The 18159-nt window shown below is 48.0% G+C and overlaps 1 protein-coding gene across 8 annotated transcripts in view; it reads right to left on the bottom strand.

Moving 5' to 3' along the window:
* Positions 1 to 18159, bottom strand: part of PACS2 (phosphofurin acidic cluster sorting protein 2) — a 77840-nt gene that overhangs the window by 58836 nt on the left and 845 nt on the right. The window lies entirely within an intron of this gene.

The following is an 18159-nucleotide window of genomic DNA, read 5'->3' as shown; positions in this document are numbered from 1 at the left end:
GATGCCAAGAGAAACCTGGACTTCAGGCTCACTTAGAAGGGCTTGCAGAGAAGGCTCAGTTCTCCTCGGGTTATCTGTCACTGTGACCTCTTCAGCAGGAGAAAGCAGGACTACGAAGCCTCCAGCTAGGAAAGCAGTCAAGGAAAAACAGATGGCTTCTTGGTGTAGCCAAAGCTGAACTTGCTCTCAGGGCATGAACAGCGTGCCACCTCTCTGCCTGATTTCCCTCCACTTCAAATAGCTCCCACAACATCACCTGACACAGAGGTGAGCTGAACAACCTGTCACTCCAGAGACCAGACTGGCTCACACCATGGGTCACATCAAATTACTTCTCACTCAGCCATCCAAGAACAATTCCAAGCTCACTAGCAAGTCAGGCACACGGTCCTCCCACTCAAAGCCAAGATCCTGATGTAATTCTTAAGACTTGGTGCTTCTTTGGAAGACAACCACATTACACTGTTTCAAATAAACAGACTGTCTGAAAACTGGTGTTGGAGTTTTTTAAGATGAATTTTGGGGATGGGTTTTATAGTTGGTTTTGAATTTGATTTTTCCTTTGCTGACCCATCTGGACCCAAGGTAGCAAAGCCAGGACAGGTGGACCATTCCTAACCACTTTCTGTAACCTTGATTTAAACCAGCTGCATCAAGGACCAATGAAGAGGCTTTTGTTTGTGAACTTTGCCATGTGGCCCAACACATACAAGCTGGGAGAGCCACACAGCCATAATTTAGAGCCCAAAATGCTGTTTGCTTCTTTACTGAGAACTCAGGGTCCTGTAAGAGTAAAGGCAGAGCAGCGAAAACCATTGTGAACTTTGATGGTACCTTTGGTATTAGCCAGCACAGCAATCAAATATGCAAAGCATGTTGCTGGCAGGCTTGCTTTCAGGCTAGGAGAACACTTCACAGACCCCAGTGCCATTCCCACTGCAGCCAGGCTCTCCAAGCCTGCCATTCTGGCCTTCTTCCAGACAGGCATGTGCAGCCAGCCACCCCAACACTCTCAGAGCCAAGGTCTGCACTATTCCTTCAACTGCCTCATGTTTAATGCTGCCTCCCTTCTCCCCTGACCCCAGAGATGAATGGTCTGACAACCAAAGAGGTATCAAAATTAGTTACCAAAGTTTGAAAACTAATTGTTTTGCACAATTCCCATTGTGCCTAAAACACAGGAGAACTATTTAGCCCCCCAAAATATGATTTCTCTCCAGCGTGCAAAAATACAGAACTAACAACTTGAACAACAAGGAAGGAGGCAGGAGAACTGAAACTCAGTGCATTCAACAGCAGGTTAAGAAGGAAGGTTAGGAGAAACACCAGCTCCACAAAGGGCAATTTCTAGAATTGCTACAGCTGTGCCAAGCACCCTGTGTAAAGCTCACAGCACCTCAGCTGTGCACTCTGACCTCTGAGCCCCACAGCTCTGCCTCACATGTGCACAGGTGCTTTAACCGTGGGATTGCAACACTGGCAGCCCATTTGTTCTCTGGCCACAGCTCAAAGGATGTTCCCAACACATTAAAACAGTTAGAAAAGAAAGGTGGTTCTTTCTCAGAAGTGTTTCTTTGAACGGTGCTGGTTTTTGCATGGACACAACATACAGCTGACAAAGCAGCCTCCATCAGCACTACATATAATTCACAAAGAACTCTAAATCCTGCCACTAAAGCTGGGGCATTCGGCATTAACTTGCTGGAAGCACTGATGAACAGCCCTCAAACCGGAACAAAACACGGAGGGTAGAGCAGCTGAAAGGTACTGACCCTTGCAGATTTGTCTCCCCAGAAAGGAAGGTGAAAACTGAGAGGAGCTTTCCAATATTAACAGTGGCCAAAAAAGGTCTGAAAATGCCAAAGCATTCAGCACTCCTTGCAAGGAAATGCCTCTGTTGGAAGCTGTGCTCCAGCACATATCCCTTGCATTTTTTTCCATCAAATATTCTGGGCAGCACTTGCTCATTTGCACATTGTCTGCTCAGAAGAGCACAGATAAGCTGGGAAGGAAATCACCAGAGAACAGAAATAAGGGACCTAGTGAGAGTCTGAAAGCCAAACAGCTGAACACATTACCCCAGCTGATGCAAGAGTGGGATGGCTGAAGTGAAACTACCAGTGCTGCTGCCAGGGATGGAACTTCAGCAGTAACCAGAAGCAGGATTCTAACTTCCAAAACCAGCTGAACTGGCCTGAAAAGGCTCACAGAGGGTGCAGTGCCCAGCCTGCTGCCAAGCACAACACGAGCTCTCCAAACACTGCCCTGAAAACTGCAGAACTCACCAAAAGTGCACAAATTAACAGAAACTAGGATTTCTTGCAGGCTTTAAAGCTGACCCGTGGGGTGACCTCACACTGAAGCAGCAGCAGATTTTGTCCTGGCAAGAAGTGCGAGAAACACCCTCCCCATGCCCTGAGAGGGGAGGCACCTGCAACACCAGGCCAACCTGCTGGCCTGGGGGACAGCCAGGCATACACTTCGGCTGGGTTGCTAATAGCTGCGATTTTCAGACCACTTCTGATCCCCTCCCAGTAAGAGCAGCTTCATTTAGGGAAAATCCCTGTCTCCAGGTGATCTCAAAACGTCTCTCAACAAAACCTGAAAAATGCCTTCTGCCACAGTACATCTCTTTACATCTAAATATACCCTGTGTGCCCTCATTTAAAGAACCACTACTGAAAAAGAAAGCACTTGTTTGGAAACAACTCAGCACAAGGTTTTTTGTTTGTTTTCTTCTCTGTAGAAACCCCTCATGACTGAGATTTCTCTGTGTTCCTCATGAAAAAGGGAGAAAACCTGGCAACTCAGACTCTGTTTACACTCTTTTCTGAAAGCTAACATCACCTTTATGTTTATCAGGGAAAGAAGCAACCACAATTTTACTAAAGAAGTACAGAAGAATCCCAGTGCCAAACACTTGTGGTGGCAGGCAGAATACAGTGGTTTGCTCCAGAAAAACATTTGCATTTCCTTAATACTCTAAACCTCTTCAGCAGCGGTGGGAAGTTGAGCTGGCAAGCAAAGATACAATATTATTTAGAGATCACAGTTCTTCAGCATTATTGCTGGTGATATTTCATTCCTGAGAGCAATAAGGGAGCAGCAAAGTAAACCAAGTGCCTGAACTTGCTAGTTCAATCTGCCAAGAATATTTATTAAAACATCAGTGTGACCTGTGTAAGCCAGCAAAACAGTGGGCATTGAAAGACACAGGGTGCTCCAAGATGCTCAGAACTTGTTCCAGACTCCTCTAGGACTATTTTAATGTTGAATAAAAGCAATAAAACAAAAAGCAATTTATAACAATCATAATCCATTCAGTCCCCAGAACCTTTCATCAGGCCTGTGAGTTCCCACTGAAACTGGATTTATCAAGATAAACTGTAGTTGCGCTACAAAATAAGCAGACTGAGGTAAATGAGGCATGAACAAGCTGAGTTCGAATGAGAGGCTGCTCTTCTCCAGCAGGATATTAAGGTTCACTGCAGGGAGGGATTACCAAGAAGCCTATGCAGGAAAGAGATAGTTACTCCATTTGTAAACAACATCACACCATCAGATCATTCACAGAGACCAAACTCCGCAGCCAGAGCAGTCCCAGCCCCCTGACACCATTCTCGTCCTCTAATGCTTTTGCTGATACAATCACCTAATGCTAACATGACAGTGAGGCTAAGAGCAAGGAATAGATATCAGCATCATTTTGTGGGCAGTGCTGGTGGATGAGGCATGGCACATCTGGAACTAGGCACACTTACTCAGGCTGTCAGAGAGCATTTCCATCACAGAAACAGCTGAGGATCATCACTGGGGATGAGACAAGGCCAAGCACCACAACATCAGGGTGGGATTTATCCTTGATTTTATGCTGACCTCACTCAGAGGATCACTCAATATCTGATTTTCACCAGTGACTACAGGTAATACCAAACACATCAACCTTTGCATCAGGGTCTATAGCTGATCATACAACAGAAATGTATTTATGTGCATTATATATTTTCAGCACAATCCTGGTGAGCCCAGCCTCTCTAGAGCACCAGTGTAGATGTTCTACCACTTCCAGGGTGTTTATTTTGAGCCTTCGTTTCCATCCCCGTGAAGCAGAGGTCTTCAAGGTGACCTCCCAGCAAGCACCTTGAAACTGGCTGAAGGGAAGCACTGGAACTGAAGCAGTTTTTGTGGTATGACCTTTCACTAAGCCATGGTGTGTTATGTGTATCATTTGTTAAGTAATCACACATAAATGTTCATCTGATTACAAAGTACCAAGCCATTCTCTGTTTTCACACCTGAATCAGAAGAACACTGAAGACACAGGTGGCTCCCCATGACTGATCCTCAGTGGGGTCCTCTGTTTGCAGATGTACCACCTCAAACACAGATTAGCTCCCACTCAGAAACAGGTCCACTTGGAGAGCTGATGGAGAATGAATTCACTCGCAGGAGAAAAGCCCGAAGTTACTCATGCAATAGCTTGGAAAATGCGGTGATAATTTTGGAACCAAGATAGGCCCAGGAGACTTTGCAGGAGCAGCAGCAGTCTGCTGGCAGAGGACAGAGAACAGAGAAACAAAAGCTAGAGGAGCCTCAACTCACTGTTCAAGAGTCAGGAACTGTGGCACACGAGACAAAATATTGAATTTCCAAATATTAGAGAATTGTTTACATTTAACTACCCTGAATTCTGCCACTAAACTAATTCAAGTTTAGCGATTCAAGTACCTAGATACTTGATAAATCCTTTCACCTTATTGATAAACAGACGTTGGATCTTTGAGATTCAGGCAGCCCCATAGAAATCCTGGCAGCACTGGGCCATGGTGACTGTAACAGGATACTGCCTGCAGTCCCACTCCCTGGGCTTTGTCACACTCCAGGAAAAGCAAGGAATCACAAGATGGATCCAAAGAGGGAAAGAGAGCCGCAAAAATTCTCCATTCAACAGGACAGCAGAGGAAAGCTGCAGCATGCAGCATTTTTCTAACTTTTGTCTTTTATCATATTCCAGCTATCATATGATTTGCACAATACAGGGTGGGGAGAGCAAAGGAAAACTCAGCTACATCCCCTCTTCTCAGGGACACATCTAACATATTTACCCAGCATAGATCTCCCCTGCTCCAGATACTTCCTATCTGCACTCAAAAGTAGCAAGTGGTCAACACATTCTCAGAGCTTGGTAAAAATCAAATTCAAGCATTTTCAACAAAATCCTTTTTCGTTACTGCACTCTGATGGCCACTGAAGCTGCCAACCTGGTCAGAGAGATGAAGCATCACTTTAAAAATGGCTTTAACGATGAAGCATCACTTTAAAAATGGATTTGCAGCTGTGCATATTTCACTTCAATCACTCAATTGTGAATTATACCTCAGCAAGCCCTTGAAGAATAGAGGTGGGCTGTCAGGGCGATGCGAAGGGGGAGAGAAGAGAAAGGAATTCCTGCCAAACAAAGAGCTCCGAGAAACTGATACAACTTTGCTGGAAACCACTCCCAGCCCACTCAACATTTTTTTCTGTATACAGACATACCAGAATCCCAACAAGGGGCATTTTTCCCAGCTAAAATATGAACCATCAGCAAATCTGACCAGCGCCAGAGAGAAATACAGCAACCCAGTGGATGGAAAGCAAAGCACAGTGAAATAACCTTAGAGGTGTGCAAACCCAGGAGCCCAGAGGCACCTCTGAGAGTGGTGGCAGCCCCACACAAGCACCTGCCCAGGGCCCAGCACGCTTGCCTGGCAAAGCAGGAGTCCTGTTTGCTCTCCTGACAAGAGCTGTTTACATAAAATAGGAGTACACAAAATCCAAAGCACCTTTCCGGGTCTCCCCAGAAGGCTTGAGAAGAACAGTACAGCCTCACTGATGCTCACCAGGCCATTTTACTGCTCATTCTGCATTGCTTTTGGGACTGAAAGCCACAGCAGGGGCCAGTGGCAAAGCTGAGAGAGGCCAGGGCAGAAGGAAATACCACAGAACACTGAGGCAGTGGTTGGGACATTGGTGCGGTCAGGCTAAACCTACCCACAACCCAGCTCCAGACCAGATCCTGTACTCCAGCACCTGGGTACAACTATTTTCTTAATCCAGGGATTCCCTGGATCCCAAGGGCTGTGCAAAACACCAGCAATCAGGCTACTGGAACCTGCAGGAGAGCAATGGAGCCAAACAAAGCTAAGCATGCAAACCCAGACAAGGCAGATGAGTGGTCCAAGTGCATCAGCATGTGTGAGGAGAGCTGAGCACTTTGCTCTCCACACATGCACAGCAAGGGGCCAGCAGCAGAAAGCTGGCCTTGAATGCAGGTGCAGCAGGAACACAAACAGCCTCTTGGACATTTAGGTTATGATCCTGCAACAAGGAAACAATTGAATGAACAATAAAAGCTTATTACAAATGGTTTTTTTAAAGACACCCAGCAGGACCTGCCATTTAGGTGTCAGAAAAACAGGAGCATGCTGGCAGAAGGCTGAACTGAGAAAATCCAGCTCAGAAATCCCCTCTCCCTGGAAAAAGCACCATGTGTTTGCTTGAACTAAGCACTATCCAGGCTTCTGATCCTCAGGCACATCCCCCTGGGCCAAGGGTAAGGAGCCACCAAAGTTTTGTCTTAGTGAGCAGCTTTACATTTGAGCTCCTGAATGCTACATGTTGGGAGGAAAAAATCCTATGATCTGCTCTGGTATCTGCCAGTGGCTGTCTCAAATCCTCACTGGGACTGAACATGAACAGGCAAAGTTTATCCAAGTACCTGGAGACACTCAAAGTCTATTTGTGAAGCAAGGACAAGGTCTACAGTAATGGTCTTTAGCTCTATTAAGCAAAATAAAGCAGAATCATGGCAGAAAGAAGATACTGATCCCCCCAGCCTGAAAGAAATGGGAGCACCTTGAATTCTGGTACACTCTCAGGCACAGCATAGGGAAGAGGTAGAAGAGCAAATAAAAGGGAGTTCAGCCCCTAACAACATGAAATATATATGATCCAGTTCCTGCAGTTCTCAGCTTTCCTTGCAAATCCTTCATTTTGAGGCAGTGGGTGCAACTTGATCGGGAAAGCAGCATATCATCTTTCTACCACCAAGAAAGCACGCAGATATATTTTCATTAAAGGGGTCCTTTTGAGGGATCCTTTGATGCTGGAAACTGCCCGTCTGAGAGGAAGAGATCACAGGGGAAAGGCTGCAGGACAGCCCCAACAAACTCAGAGCAAACCCTGCACACTGTAAACTAGCAGGCAGATGGAAGAGCGGAAGTGGGAGGAGGGCAGGATTAGAAGTGCTACAGATTTATGATAAGTGATGCTCTAACAATAGCTTTCTTTTAAGAAGGAAGCTCTTCCTGCTGTAGTTAATCTAGTTAGCCTGCCCATACTTTCATGCACTGGGGAAGGACTGCATACAGGACAGGCAACTCCTCAAGTCAAGTAAAACCACCCACTTCAAAGCTCATACAATACCAACCAGTAACATGGACCGTGGCAGAGGAGAAAGAAAGAGTTGCTCCCCTCAGCAGCTGTCAGGGGCTGCTCAGCGGCTCTGTTCCAGCCTTTACATGGGCTAGATGTGCAAGGAAGGTCTTTTTCAGCCATGTTTTCCATTTTCATAATTTCTCCCCACCCTGAAAGGTCATGCAGATGAAAACATCAATTTAACTAATGCCAGATGGAAGACAATTTAAGCCATATGAATCTTTGCTGATTATATAATTACCTTCATTTCTTGCAGAAACATGGAAATGCTTACAGTCGCTGGCAGATTATTTTGTACATAAACAAACATTTCTAGGCTGTTTGTACTTTAAAGAAATTAAGTCCACATGGTTTTGACCAACTGCTCCATTACCACGTGGCACATGCATGAAAAAGACCAAGAATTTGAAACTCTAGCAGGAGGTTGCAGACACCCATCTTCCCCAATAAATAATACTTTTTTAATGGGCTCATCAATTCACAGTTATAGATTTACTGGATAGAAACTTAAGATAATTTGCACTCAATGTTAAATACACCAAATTACTTTCTGCAGACCTCAAGGTCATTTAATTTACCTCTAATGAGCCCCAAAACATCAGCGAGGAAAAGAGCACTGAAAGGTTCAGGCTCATTTGCTCCTGAGCCAGAGCAGTGTGGCAATGGGCAATGTCAACAACAAACACCACAACAGGTGACCTGGGCAAAATCTACAGGGAAACTTCATCTGTTCAGGGAAGGACAGCACTGAGAAACCACCACAGGTGCAGTTCTGTGAGCCTGACTATAAAGCCACAAACAATTAAAGACCAGTGCGCAGATGCCGATTTCTGAATGGAGCCGGTTGTGTTTGTAGGTGTCCCATTAGAAGCCAGGAGCACATGTTTAGATTTGCATAAGAATCGGTGTGAAAGATTCAGTTACATCCCCAGCAATCTCCAGTAGCTTTGGTTACACTGTCACATACCCAAGTTAGAAAGTGTCTATTTGACAATCTCACTGCAAAGAGCCCAGCTCCCAAAGCCTTCTTCCCAGCAGAGCCAAAACCAGGGAAAGACCACCTCCACTGCAACCATCTCCTCACCCTGACTCACTCTGCAGCTCTGACAGCAGAAGCCCCGAGCTGGAGAACACACACAAGCCTTTGGACCACCCAGGGTTTATAGCACAGAGCTACAACACCAGCCTCTAAACAAGGGGCTGAACTTCTCCTCCCACAGTCATTCAAAGTCATTTCCTTGGCCCGAAGACAAACTCCACCGAATTAGAAAGGTGGTGCAGGGCTGGGTTGAGTGAGTTCCTTGCTCCATGCTCACCTGCAGACTCTGCCTGCACAACTATTTGGTCCATCATGCAAGGCACAGCAGAGAAGTGATCCAACTGAGCACAGCCCACCTCCTCACCTCCTCCTCCAGTGAGCCTTCACCCTGATGATCCCCTTTACCATGTGAATTCTCAAATGCTTGCACTGGCACAAGGCAGAAGGTGCTGGCAAGCAGCAGCCCAAGTGGGTAGTTTGCAAAAAGCCACCAGGCACACCAGCTTCGGAGGAGCAGGTAAAAGCCACCTCTAGCCTTCACCTGGATGGTGTCAGGACAGCACAACAGCTCTGCACACATCCAAGTGAGCTCCTCTCAGAGCCAGCTGCGGGAGCCTTACTGTATCTTGGCACCCCCAAACACACACTGCCCAGATGGAACAGTAGGAAGACAGCCCTGATGCTGGGAAACAGGAACCACAGCTGCTCTGCTGAGAACAGCAAGGACCTGTCTCTGTTACACACCACCACAGCCACACGGCTGAGGCAGCGCTGAAATCAGGACACGCACAACAAGCTGAAGTGAACACTGCACATACAAGATCTGGGAAGTTTGCAGGACTACACTGAGATTAGACCCCATTTTCAGCACAGCCCCTCCAGAAGCAATCAAATTGAGCTCTGGCACAGCCTCCAGCTGAAGTGTGCAATCCCTGAAGAAACTCAAGACTAAGTGACCCCAAACAATCCTGCTATATTTGTAAAATCGTGTGTGAGGAGATGTCCTCCAACAAACCTATGACTTTCATAGCAGCTACACCACCAGACCAGCTCCCTGAAAGAGAAACAAATCCATGTCTCCAGCATCAAAAATGGGGCTGCTTTCTGAAGAGCTAGGCCCACAATCCCAAAGCCAAATGCATCCAAAGAGAAAGCCACGTCTCCAGCTGGTCCAACAGAACATTGTGAGCTGTTTGCTGACATTTCAAGCTGGTGCAAAGCTCCCCCAGACTCTCACTTCTGTGATTCCAGGATGTACTGCAGAGCTGCTAAGCAGGCAGCAAACTCTCTGCAGTAGAAAGAAGGCTGTGCTCCTCCATGGCTGGCACTCAGCAGCTGCCAGGACAGCTAGGAAATATGTTGGTGCACTGGCCGGAAAACATCACGGACTACATGGAAAAGAAGGCTGCGAATGGCCTCAGACATCCTAATGATGAAACCATAGAGAAATGAACAGGAGACCACACTGCTGTGTGAAAGGGCACCTTGTCCATCTCACTGTGTGATCCCACTTCTGATCTAAGACACCTGCTCACGGTGTGAGGGTTTTTTTGCAGGTGGGCTGAGCACTGCAAATTGCTTCTCATTCCCAAAGCAGCAGAATGTCCATGCAGGTCCCTCTGACAGAACATCCTGGTAAGCAGCTGCAAGAAAGGGAACTGCACTGGCATGAGAACCCTGCATAAGCTCTCTCACGACAAGTCACTGCCAAGCTACGACCTCATTGCTTTAATGAGAGTGCCCAGCAGAGCAGCGTGCTGGAAGGCACAGCACCATCAGCCCCGCAGCAGCCACGTGCCCCAGCCCCGCAGCTGCTCCCTCTGCCCCATGGCTGCTTCGTGCTCCCACACAGGACAAGCCCAGCTGGCCACAGGAGCGTGCCACCAGCCTGCCACCCCAGCAGGGACAGCACAGCTGGGGCTCTCAGCAGAGCATTCCTGGTGCCACCCAGCGCCGCGGGAGCCAGGACACGCAGCCGTGATTCCTCGGAAGCTGGGGCGTGTCCGCATTAACCACGCTCCCGGGCAGGCTGTCCTCCAGCAGAAAGGGGATACAGACTTATATGGACTATATATAGATAAGGCTTCCTAAGAATCTCCCCATGGGAGTTATTCTCTGCTCTATATCTAGATCTGGCCTAGTGCCTGTTGGGAAACACGTAGCAAACAAGCGCATGTGCAAGCTGCAGCTCATTTCAGCCATCAGTGAGAGCCCTGCACCAGAAACCCCTGAAACACGGGCCAGAACCATGTTATGAGCTCCATGGTTTTCCCATGTCTCCATTTACAGCCTTCCACGTGTCTCCCTGCAGAGGTAAAGATGCCTTGAGCAATCTCTCTCCTGCACATGATGTTTACTTAGCAGCAGTGAGGAGCACCTCCAAGCCCTTGCACAGCAATGGCATTATAGAAATATAAAAAGAGCAGGAAAATATTTTGAACAATTGAGCTCAACAGAGCAAAGGGATCTGATGAAAGCAGACAGTGTCTTTTTCAGAAGATTTTAAACAGCAAAATAAAGTGCTTTGTTGAGCAGTGAAAATGTTTCACCCTGCACACACGGGCACACCCTTCATGCCCTGCTCCTTCACAGCCTCCCACCTTCAAACCTCCACTTCTCCCCAACAACACACATAAAAAAAAGGAAGAAAAACAAAAACAAAAGGTCACCCTGGATCACCAGGTTTGTTCCCTTTTTTTCCTCTTTAGAACAAAACTAACTAACTATCTCCCTGAGGTCCAGAAGGACCTGAGAGCTATGCAGGTTTTGGTTAAACACCAGCATTCCCCCTTGGCTACTGCATTTCACTTTCCTCCTACAGGCTCCAGAGCCCCTGACTGCCAAAAAAGCAAACAAGCAGGAGAGGGGAGCAGGTTTATCATTACACCAAACTAGAGCTCAGGGAGGGAGGTCCCACACGTTAGAGCACCGGGGGGAAAGTGGCTAAACTGCCATTTCCCAGAAACAGCAAAGTGATCACATTTATGTGATTGTATGGATGAGCCACAGGACAAGTTAATCAAAAGTTTGCAGTGCCCAGGTGCTGCTCCCTGCCTGGCACACAGCATCCTTGGGCATTTCCCAGCCCATTCAAACGCTGAGGAGCCAAACAGTAAACTCTCCAAGCCAGTACAAAGGCTATGACTGAGGACCACACTTCACACTACATCAAAGCTGATATTTTATGCTAATCCATCTGCTTACAGGAGAACAAATGCTATTTTCCTTGACAACTCTTCTGAAATCAAGATCTGAGCAAGCAAGCACGTCTGAAACCCTTTTGAAACATCAGAAACCCAAACATTGCTACTTTCAGCGCAACAACTCCCAGGAACAGCAACTCAGTCAGCGACTTCCATCAAGCACTCAAGCCCCAGGCACTGCGCCCAAAACACAGGGGCTGCCACACATACCCCCAGCCAGGTGAGCACCTGAACACTGGCTGGCCTGCAGACCCCAGCTTTGCTTTGTGCACACCAGAGCCTCCACCAAACAAACTTCACATCGTACAAAAGCTGCTCCCAGTTCTACTTTAAAAATTAGACTGCTTTCCCACTGAGGCAGGGGAAGCATTTGAGCTCCTGATCAAAAATAGTTATTGCCCTGCAAGTAAGTGTGCTGGAAGGCAACCTGGCTGCAGACTGGCAGCTGCTAGGCGAGAAGGAACAAGGAGGCCACCTCAAAAGAAAGGCACAGCTTGTGACAAGTGACACAGGCACAGAGAGGCTGCGGGAAAGGCTGAGCTGGGTCCAGAGGAGGAAAAGTGTTCCAGACTCCAGCACACAAACAGAGCCCACACGTCTGTTTTCCCAACAAAAGGAGCTCTTCTTTTCCTTACCTGAAGGCTCTCCACCACTGCTGCACCAGCCCAAGGGCAGGGTCTACATGTGTGGTAGCCCCTGGATTTTTAAGGATCCCTCCTCCAGGGATACTGGCTGCAGTAAGCAGTGCACGCCCATCAGAGCTCTCCAGGCAATTCATTATTTTAAACAAATGAGTGATTAGCAAGGATCCACTCTCTCCTAGTGAAGCTGGCTGCATGCCCTGCAAGCCTCCACATCACTGTACAGTATCATAATCCAATTAAACCTCACCATGAGAGAAGCTTCATGCTATCACATTCAATTAGCCAGTTAAGCTTCTTATCATCTGCACGTTGGGATCCATTCAGACTGAAAACTCCCCCAGCACTGATTGGGCATCCTTCAGCCAGGCAAGGACACACAGACGGCACATCTGGAGCAGCAGGAGGACTGTACAGCTTAGGAAACCCATACTGCAGGCTTATATGGAGGTAGAAACACAGGAGAAACAAACCACGATGACCAGTTCCTGCCCACTCACAGTTATGTGCTGAGGTGACTTGCTCCCCAGCTTCCCAAGGAAATGGGTCAATTCTGAAGGAGCTCAAGGGGCCCAGAGGAATTTCAATAGAAAGGCAAAGGCTAATAGAGGACCTGGCAACACAGAGTAGTCTGGCAGCCAGCCACCAATTCCATAGGAAATACCCTCCCTAGAAGGTCACCATAACGGTGGCAAAATTTGGCCCAAAAGAACTGGAAAAAGCTGCCAAGATGTGACGCAAATGAAGGCAGCAAGCAGGCCAGCTTCCTGCGTGAGGCCACAACACGGAGCGCTCTTGGAAAAAAAGAAAGATTAAGGGTTGCAAGGAACATAATGGCCTCTTGTAACAGCTGAGTTGTTGCTTTTCTTTTCTTGGCAGAAAAGATGGATGTTTGGTTGCTGGTTGATTAATCTATTATGCAAATCATTTCATAGCTAATTTGATACAGCCACAAGCTTGCCACAGAAATTGTCCACCTGCTCAGAGCTGATGAAAGCTGGAGCATCAACAGCCCCATTTGACAAGAGCTTTTATTTCCTGGACAAGCAGCTGCAGGGTCACCTCCTGCCAAGCAGGGCTGCAGGAGCACAGGTCAGACCTGCCAGGGGACATGAGGGGAAGATGCTTTGGGCACCCTCACTTGGTGGAAGGCAAGGAAAGAGGCCTTTCAAAAGAGCAGCCCATTCCTTCCATTCCCACCACCCTTCTGCACTGGGCATGCACAAAGCACCCAGGTGAAAACCATGTAAAATCCTATCCAGAGACTTTGGCTAGCAGCTCTGAGGTTTTAAGATCTGTTTCAGAGCTGTTTGTGACGTGCACAAGCTACACCTTAAAAAATGACTCAAAACAGGTCTCACAGGAACTCTGACTCCAACAAACCACTCAGCCTCTAGACAGAACACTTCCACTGAATAAGACAAGCATCCAAGTTACATTCAGCAGAATCATACAAAGTGATAGGATCTACATGGGGAACACTTAGGAATCCCTTAGCTTTGATCTCTTCCCCAAAGACTAAGGAGGAGAAATAGGATGTTCTAGCTCCAGGAAGAAGGGTTGGTTCTGGCCACTGTGCTTTACTCCATGCAGTTTATCTCCATTGCTCAGTCGTGGATGTTTTTCCTCATGCATCTCACACATTCAGCATCATCTTAGTGATATTTTTAAAGTCTGTCCTGTGCCCTCATTTGTATTCAATTTCCTTTTGAGGTAAAATGTTAGGCATTTCATGCTATTCAAACAAAGTCAAAACAAAGCCTCCAAATAAGCACTTCTGAAATGTACCTAGTCATCTGAGTAATTAGACATTTTTCTAGCTCCAAATGTACTGAAAATCTATTGTCAGCTCCCAATAAATGTGCCAGCAGTTATCCTAACCAGGAAGAGTTCTCTCCTAAATGTTAACATACCGACAGAATAGAAGGTTAAGATACATTTACATTAACATCTCTCTCTATCTGAATTAATCAGTGTTTTTTATTACATAGCAGCACCTGATCATAATTCTTACTCTAGCAAGTTGTTCAGCTTTCTCTGATGATATGATGCACAGTTGGCATTGCTCAAGCCAGGTCAGAACATGCTCTCACTGGCCAGGAGAAGTTCCCATTCCCAGTGCAGGCATGCATCCTTCACACTGAAGGGCAAGGTGTTCCACTTCTGAGCGAATTCATGGCAAATCCTCACAGGGACCGTCAGCTGTGGACTTCACAGGGGTCACAAGCCCCTCAACACTCTGCTAGCAGAGGGAATTACCAGGTATGGGTGCAAACCTGCAGAGTGCTGGCGCGGGTCCATGCCCCAGCGGTCCTCACTGTGTCCCTCCTGTCACACATCTGCAGTGCTGTCACCTTTCCACGCTCACAGAGCCCTCTGCAGCTCATTAGCCCACTGAAGGCAGACAGCCAGACAGGCCAGTGGAAGAAGATGGGAGCTGGCAGAGAGAGAGAGGAGCACACAGCCTGGGGCAGGAGCACACTGTTAGGATCCACTCAGCTGCCTGAATCCATCACTTTCCATGGCCCCTGGGGATGGCCGTGCCAGGGCTGCTGTGCACGTCCCAGTGCTGCACGGCCATGCCACAGCACTGAGCAGTCACATCCCTACACCCCCAGCCTTCCGTGGGCCCAGGGGATGTGTGTGGAACCCCTTTGCATTTCCTCACCCAGCAGGCAAGCTACAGAGGTGAGCCAACAGGGGAAATGCTCAGGCAGTGCCCAGTCAGCAACCACAGCCCGCTGGCACTGTCTTTGCACTGGTCTGCTCCACAGATTTCTTCCTTCAATCCCCCAGGGACATTGGGTCACACCTGCTCCACATACAGCTTGCTCTCAATCCACTTTAGAGTTCAAAGCTTAGCAGCAACTTTTACCAGTTTGTGACAGCTAAGGCAGTAGCCTGAAACAAAACCCACTCCAATAGGGAATTGTGGCTATTGCTGCCTTCCCTTGCTTCAGCAGACCCTTCCAACAAACCTTTCCCCCCAAGACCTCTCTTCCTCTGGACAACCTCCACATAGTCTCCTCGCGAGACTGCTTCAACAGCACTGCATCCTGCCATTCACACCCACAGATTCATCAAAAGATTGAAGGTAAAGAAACCAACACCAAAATCCACAGAATAATTCCTACTTCTACTCTTTCAATGTGAGGAAAAGGTGTTGATCTTCTTGCTGCATGGCAGCAGAGGATTCATTCTGCTGAGCATTCTCAGTGTTTACAGGTGGTAGGGAGAACTTTATGTAATGTGACCTTCCTCAAAGGAAAGTCTTTCAGGGCACAGAAGAAAGAAACAGCAGGAGAAGGTAGGCATCTCTCCCCTCTGGTATGCAGTGGATACACCCAGATAGTGAGACATTTTGAGTCACATTTCTGGGATGACTAAAAGAAAGTAGCTGCATTTCAGAAATGCTATGGTCAAACCTCCCAGAAGCTACATGTGCTGAAGAATAAATCATAAAATCACTTGTGTAGATGGCAGAGGAGTAAGAGAAGCCAGAACAAATTCAAAACACCACCTCACCTCATGTTTCACACTAAGCACACAATTGCAGAACGCCACCATGACTCCTCCCTACTATTACTCCTTAAGTTTAGACACAGCCTTCTCACACAAGGAGACTCCATGGATGCACCAAGGCAGCCTTCCAGATTTTGCTGACACCCCACCCAAGCTGAGTGGACTTTCAGTAAATCACCCACCAGAGTGTGTTGAAGCACACACACATCCACACAAGCACCCACCCCCACAACCTAGAGCAGTGCAGGCACAGACCACCTCAGGCACTGCATCCACCCAGCCCTTCCTGCTCCAGGCCCTGGTAGGAGAAACACCTTAGAAACAGGCTAAGATTTACTGAACCAAAAGGAAAAGGGAAGGAAGCAACATTCCCTCCCCAAGCATGCGCTCCTCTCCGTGAATCCTCTGACTTTGTGCCAAGCTCAAATCTCTTCTCTTCTTGGAAAGCCTCTCCTGCCAACAGAGACCCAGAAGGGAACTGGTGGAAATCTCAGAAGAGGCCAAGGCTGCTCCACAGTGTCTGACCACACAGCAAGGCCCACTGTCCTCCACATCTGCCCCTCATGTCCCAGCAGACATTCGCTGGGACAGCAAGCTCACTTGGGATATGGTTTCCCACGCAGATTTCATTCTAGTATCTCTTGCTTTACAATAAAAGAACCTTAAATGTCATTGTGCCATAGTAAAAATCATCACCATGTGAAGAGGCAGAAGCAGTGGCAAAACTTAAAGGTTTTCAAACTCCTGCTTTCTCTGACAGAAGGATCTGTTGCAAAGCCCATAATGAAACGCAAAGCATGCTGATCCATGATCAGAAAAAGCAACACTGACTGCTGCAGACCTTGGTGTTTGCCCAGCACACACCTCACCATGCCACAGGACCAATACCCTGCAGAACCTGCAACTTCAGCTGCTCCTGACCTCACTTTGGGTTAACAAACCCACCCAGCACCCACAGCCACAAGTGCAGCCTGTGCCCAGCCTGTGGGCTGCCCATGCTGTGTCCAGCAGAAAACTCCACATCTGGGGAAAGACAGGTTCACAGGGTTGGCAGCAGCAGGTGCAGCAGCTGGATGGAGCTGCCTCGAGGGGAAAAGGGCACCCAGGAAGAGCAAGCAGAGGTAATGGCAACAGCAGGGCCAGAGCAGAGGGACCCACCGCCACACCAAACTCCCTCAACCAAAAGCTTCATTCCTACAAGGTCCCAAATGCCCCAATTCTTCGATCAATTCCTCCGGGCAGGCAATCTGAGCACTTTCATCATCCCCTACTTCACAGCTCGCTTCAGCAATTCCAGACTTTCCCCCTCAAACCCCAGTTCTGCCCCACCTGCCCAGATATCCACATGTGCTTTGCATTCCCCACATTCCTCCAGGCACCTCAACCAGCTGCCTCCCATCTGCTGCCCACCACAATTCCAGCACCCAGGACCCACCCTCGTGCTGCCCCCACCCCCTACCACACCAAGGCAGGGTCAGTGTCCTTACACTGCATTTTCTGGTCATCCACAGATTTGCAAACAAGCAGGCTATGTTGTGAGCTCGTTTGCAGATCTGCAAGTATCAGCATAAATGATAATGCAGAATGAAAAGTCCTTGACAGTGTCAGACATTTGGGTTTTTATTTGTTTAACAGCCACTGTTACAAGGTTGGATGGCATGGAAACCTAACTGCTTTCCTGTAGCAAAGGGTGCCGTGTGTCAGAGCCCCCGTGTCCTCTGCACAGCAGGGACAGTGCCAATTGCACTGGAACCACAGAATGCTTTGGGCTGGAAGGAACCTTTTAAAGATCATTTAAGTCCAACCCCCTGCCAGGAGCAGGGACACTTTCTTGTCTAGTGCAAAATGAAAAAGCACCAACTGCTCCTCCAGCTATTCCCATCCAAGTGTCAACTTCCACAGCAAAGGGACTCCTGGAAGAGGGGCACATTCCCCCGGGTGCCAGAGCCTTTCTGAGATCTCCCGTTGCAGAAAAGAAAGGCTGAACGAGACACAAGCTGAAAAAGTTGCTGCCTGAGGTGCTGCTAGCACAGATAAGCTGCTATAAACCCAGATTACCTGCAATAGCAGGACTCAGGTTTGCTTCTACCCCTCTCTCTTCCTGCCCACGATGTCAGATCACTACGATGTTTATGATAGCTACTCGTCCCTGCAATACAGGGGCATGGCCACCAAGTCCAACCTGCTGTGTGGATGGCGCAGCAGACAGAGGGATTTGGGGGGGTTTGTAAAGCTGCAGAGCTTCACGTTCCTGCCAGGTCAGCCTGATGACTCT

Source organism: Serinus canaria, chromosome 8 (genome assembly GCF_022539315.1).
Source record: "Serinus canaria isolate serCan28SL12 chromosome 8, serCan2020, whole genome shotgun sequence".
Lineage (NCBI taxonomy): Eukaryota > Metazoa > Chordata > Aves > Passeriformes > Fringillidae > Serinus > Serinus canaria.
Note: the sequence above shows the minus strand (reverse complement) of the source record. Positions and strands in the feature narration are given on the sequence as shown.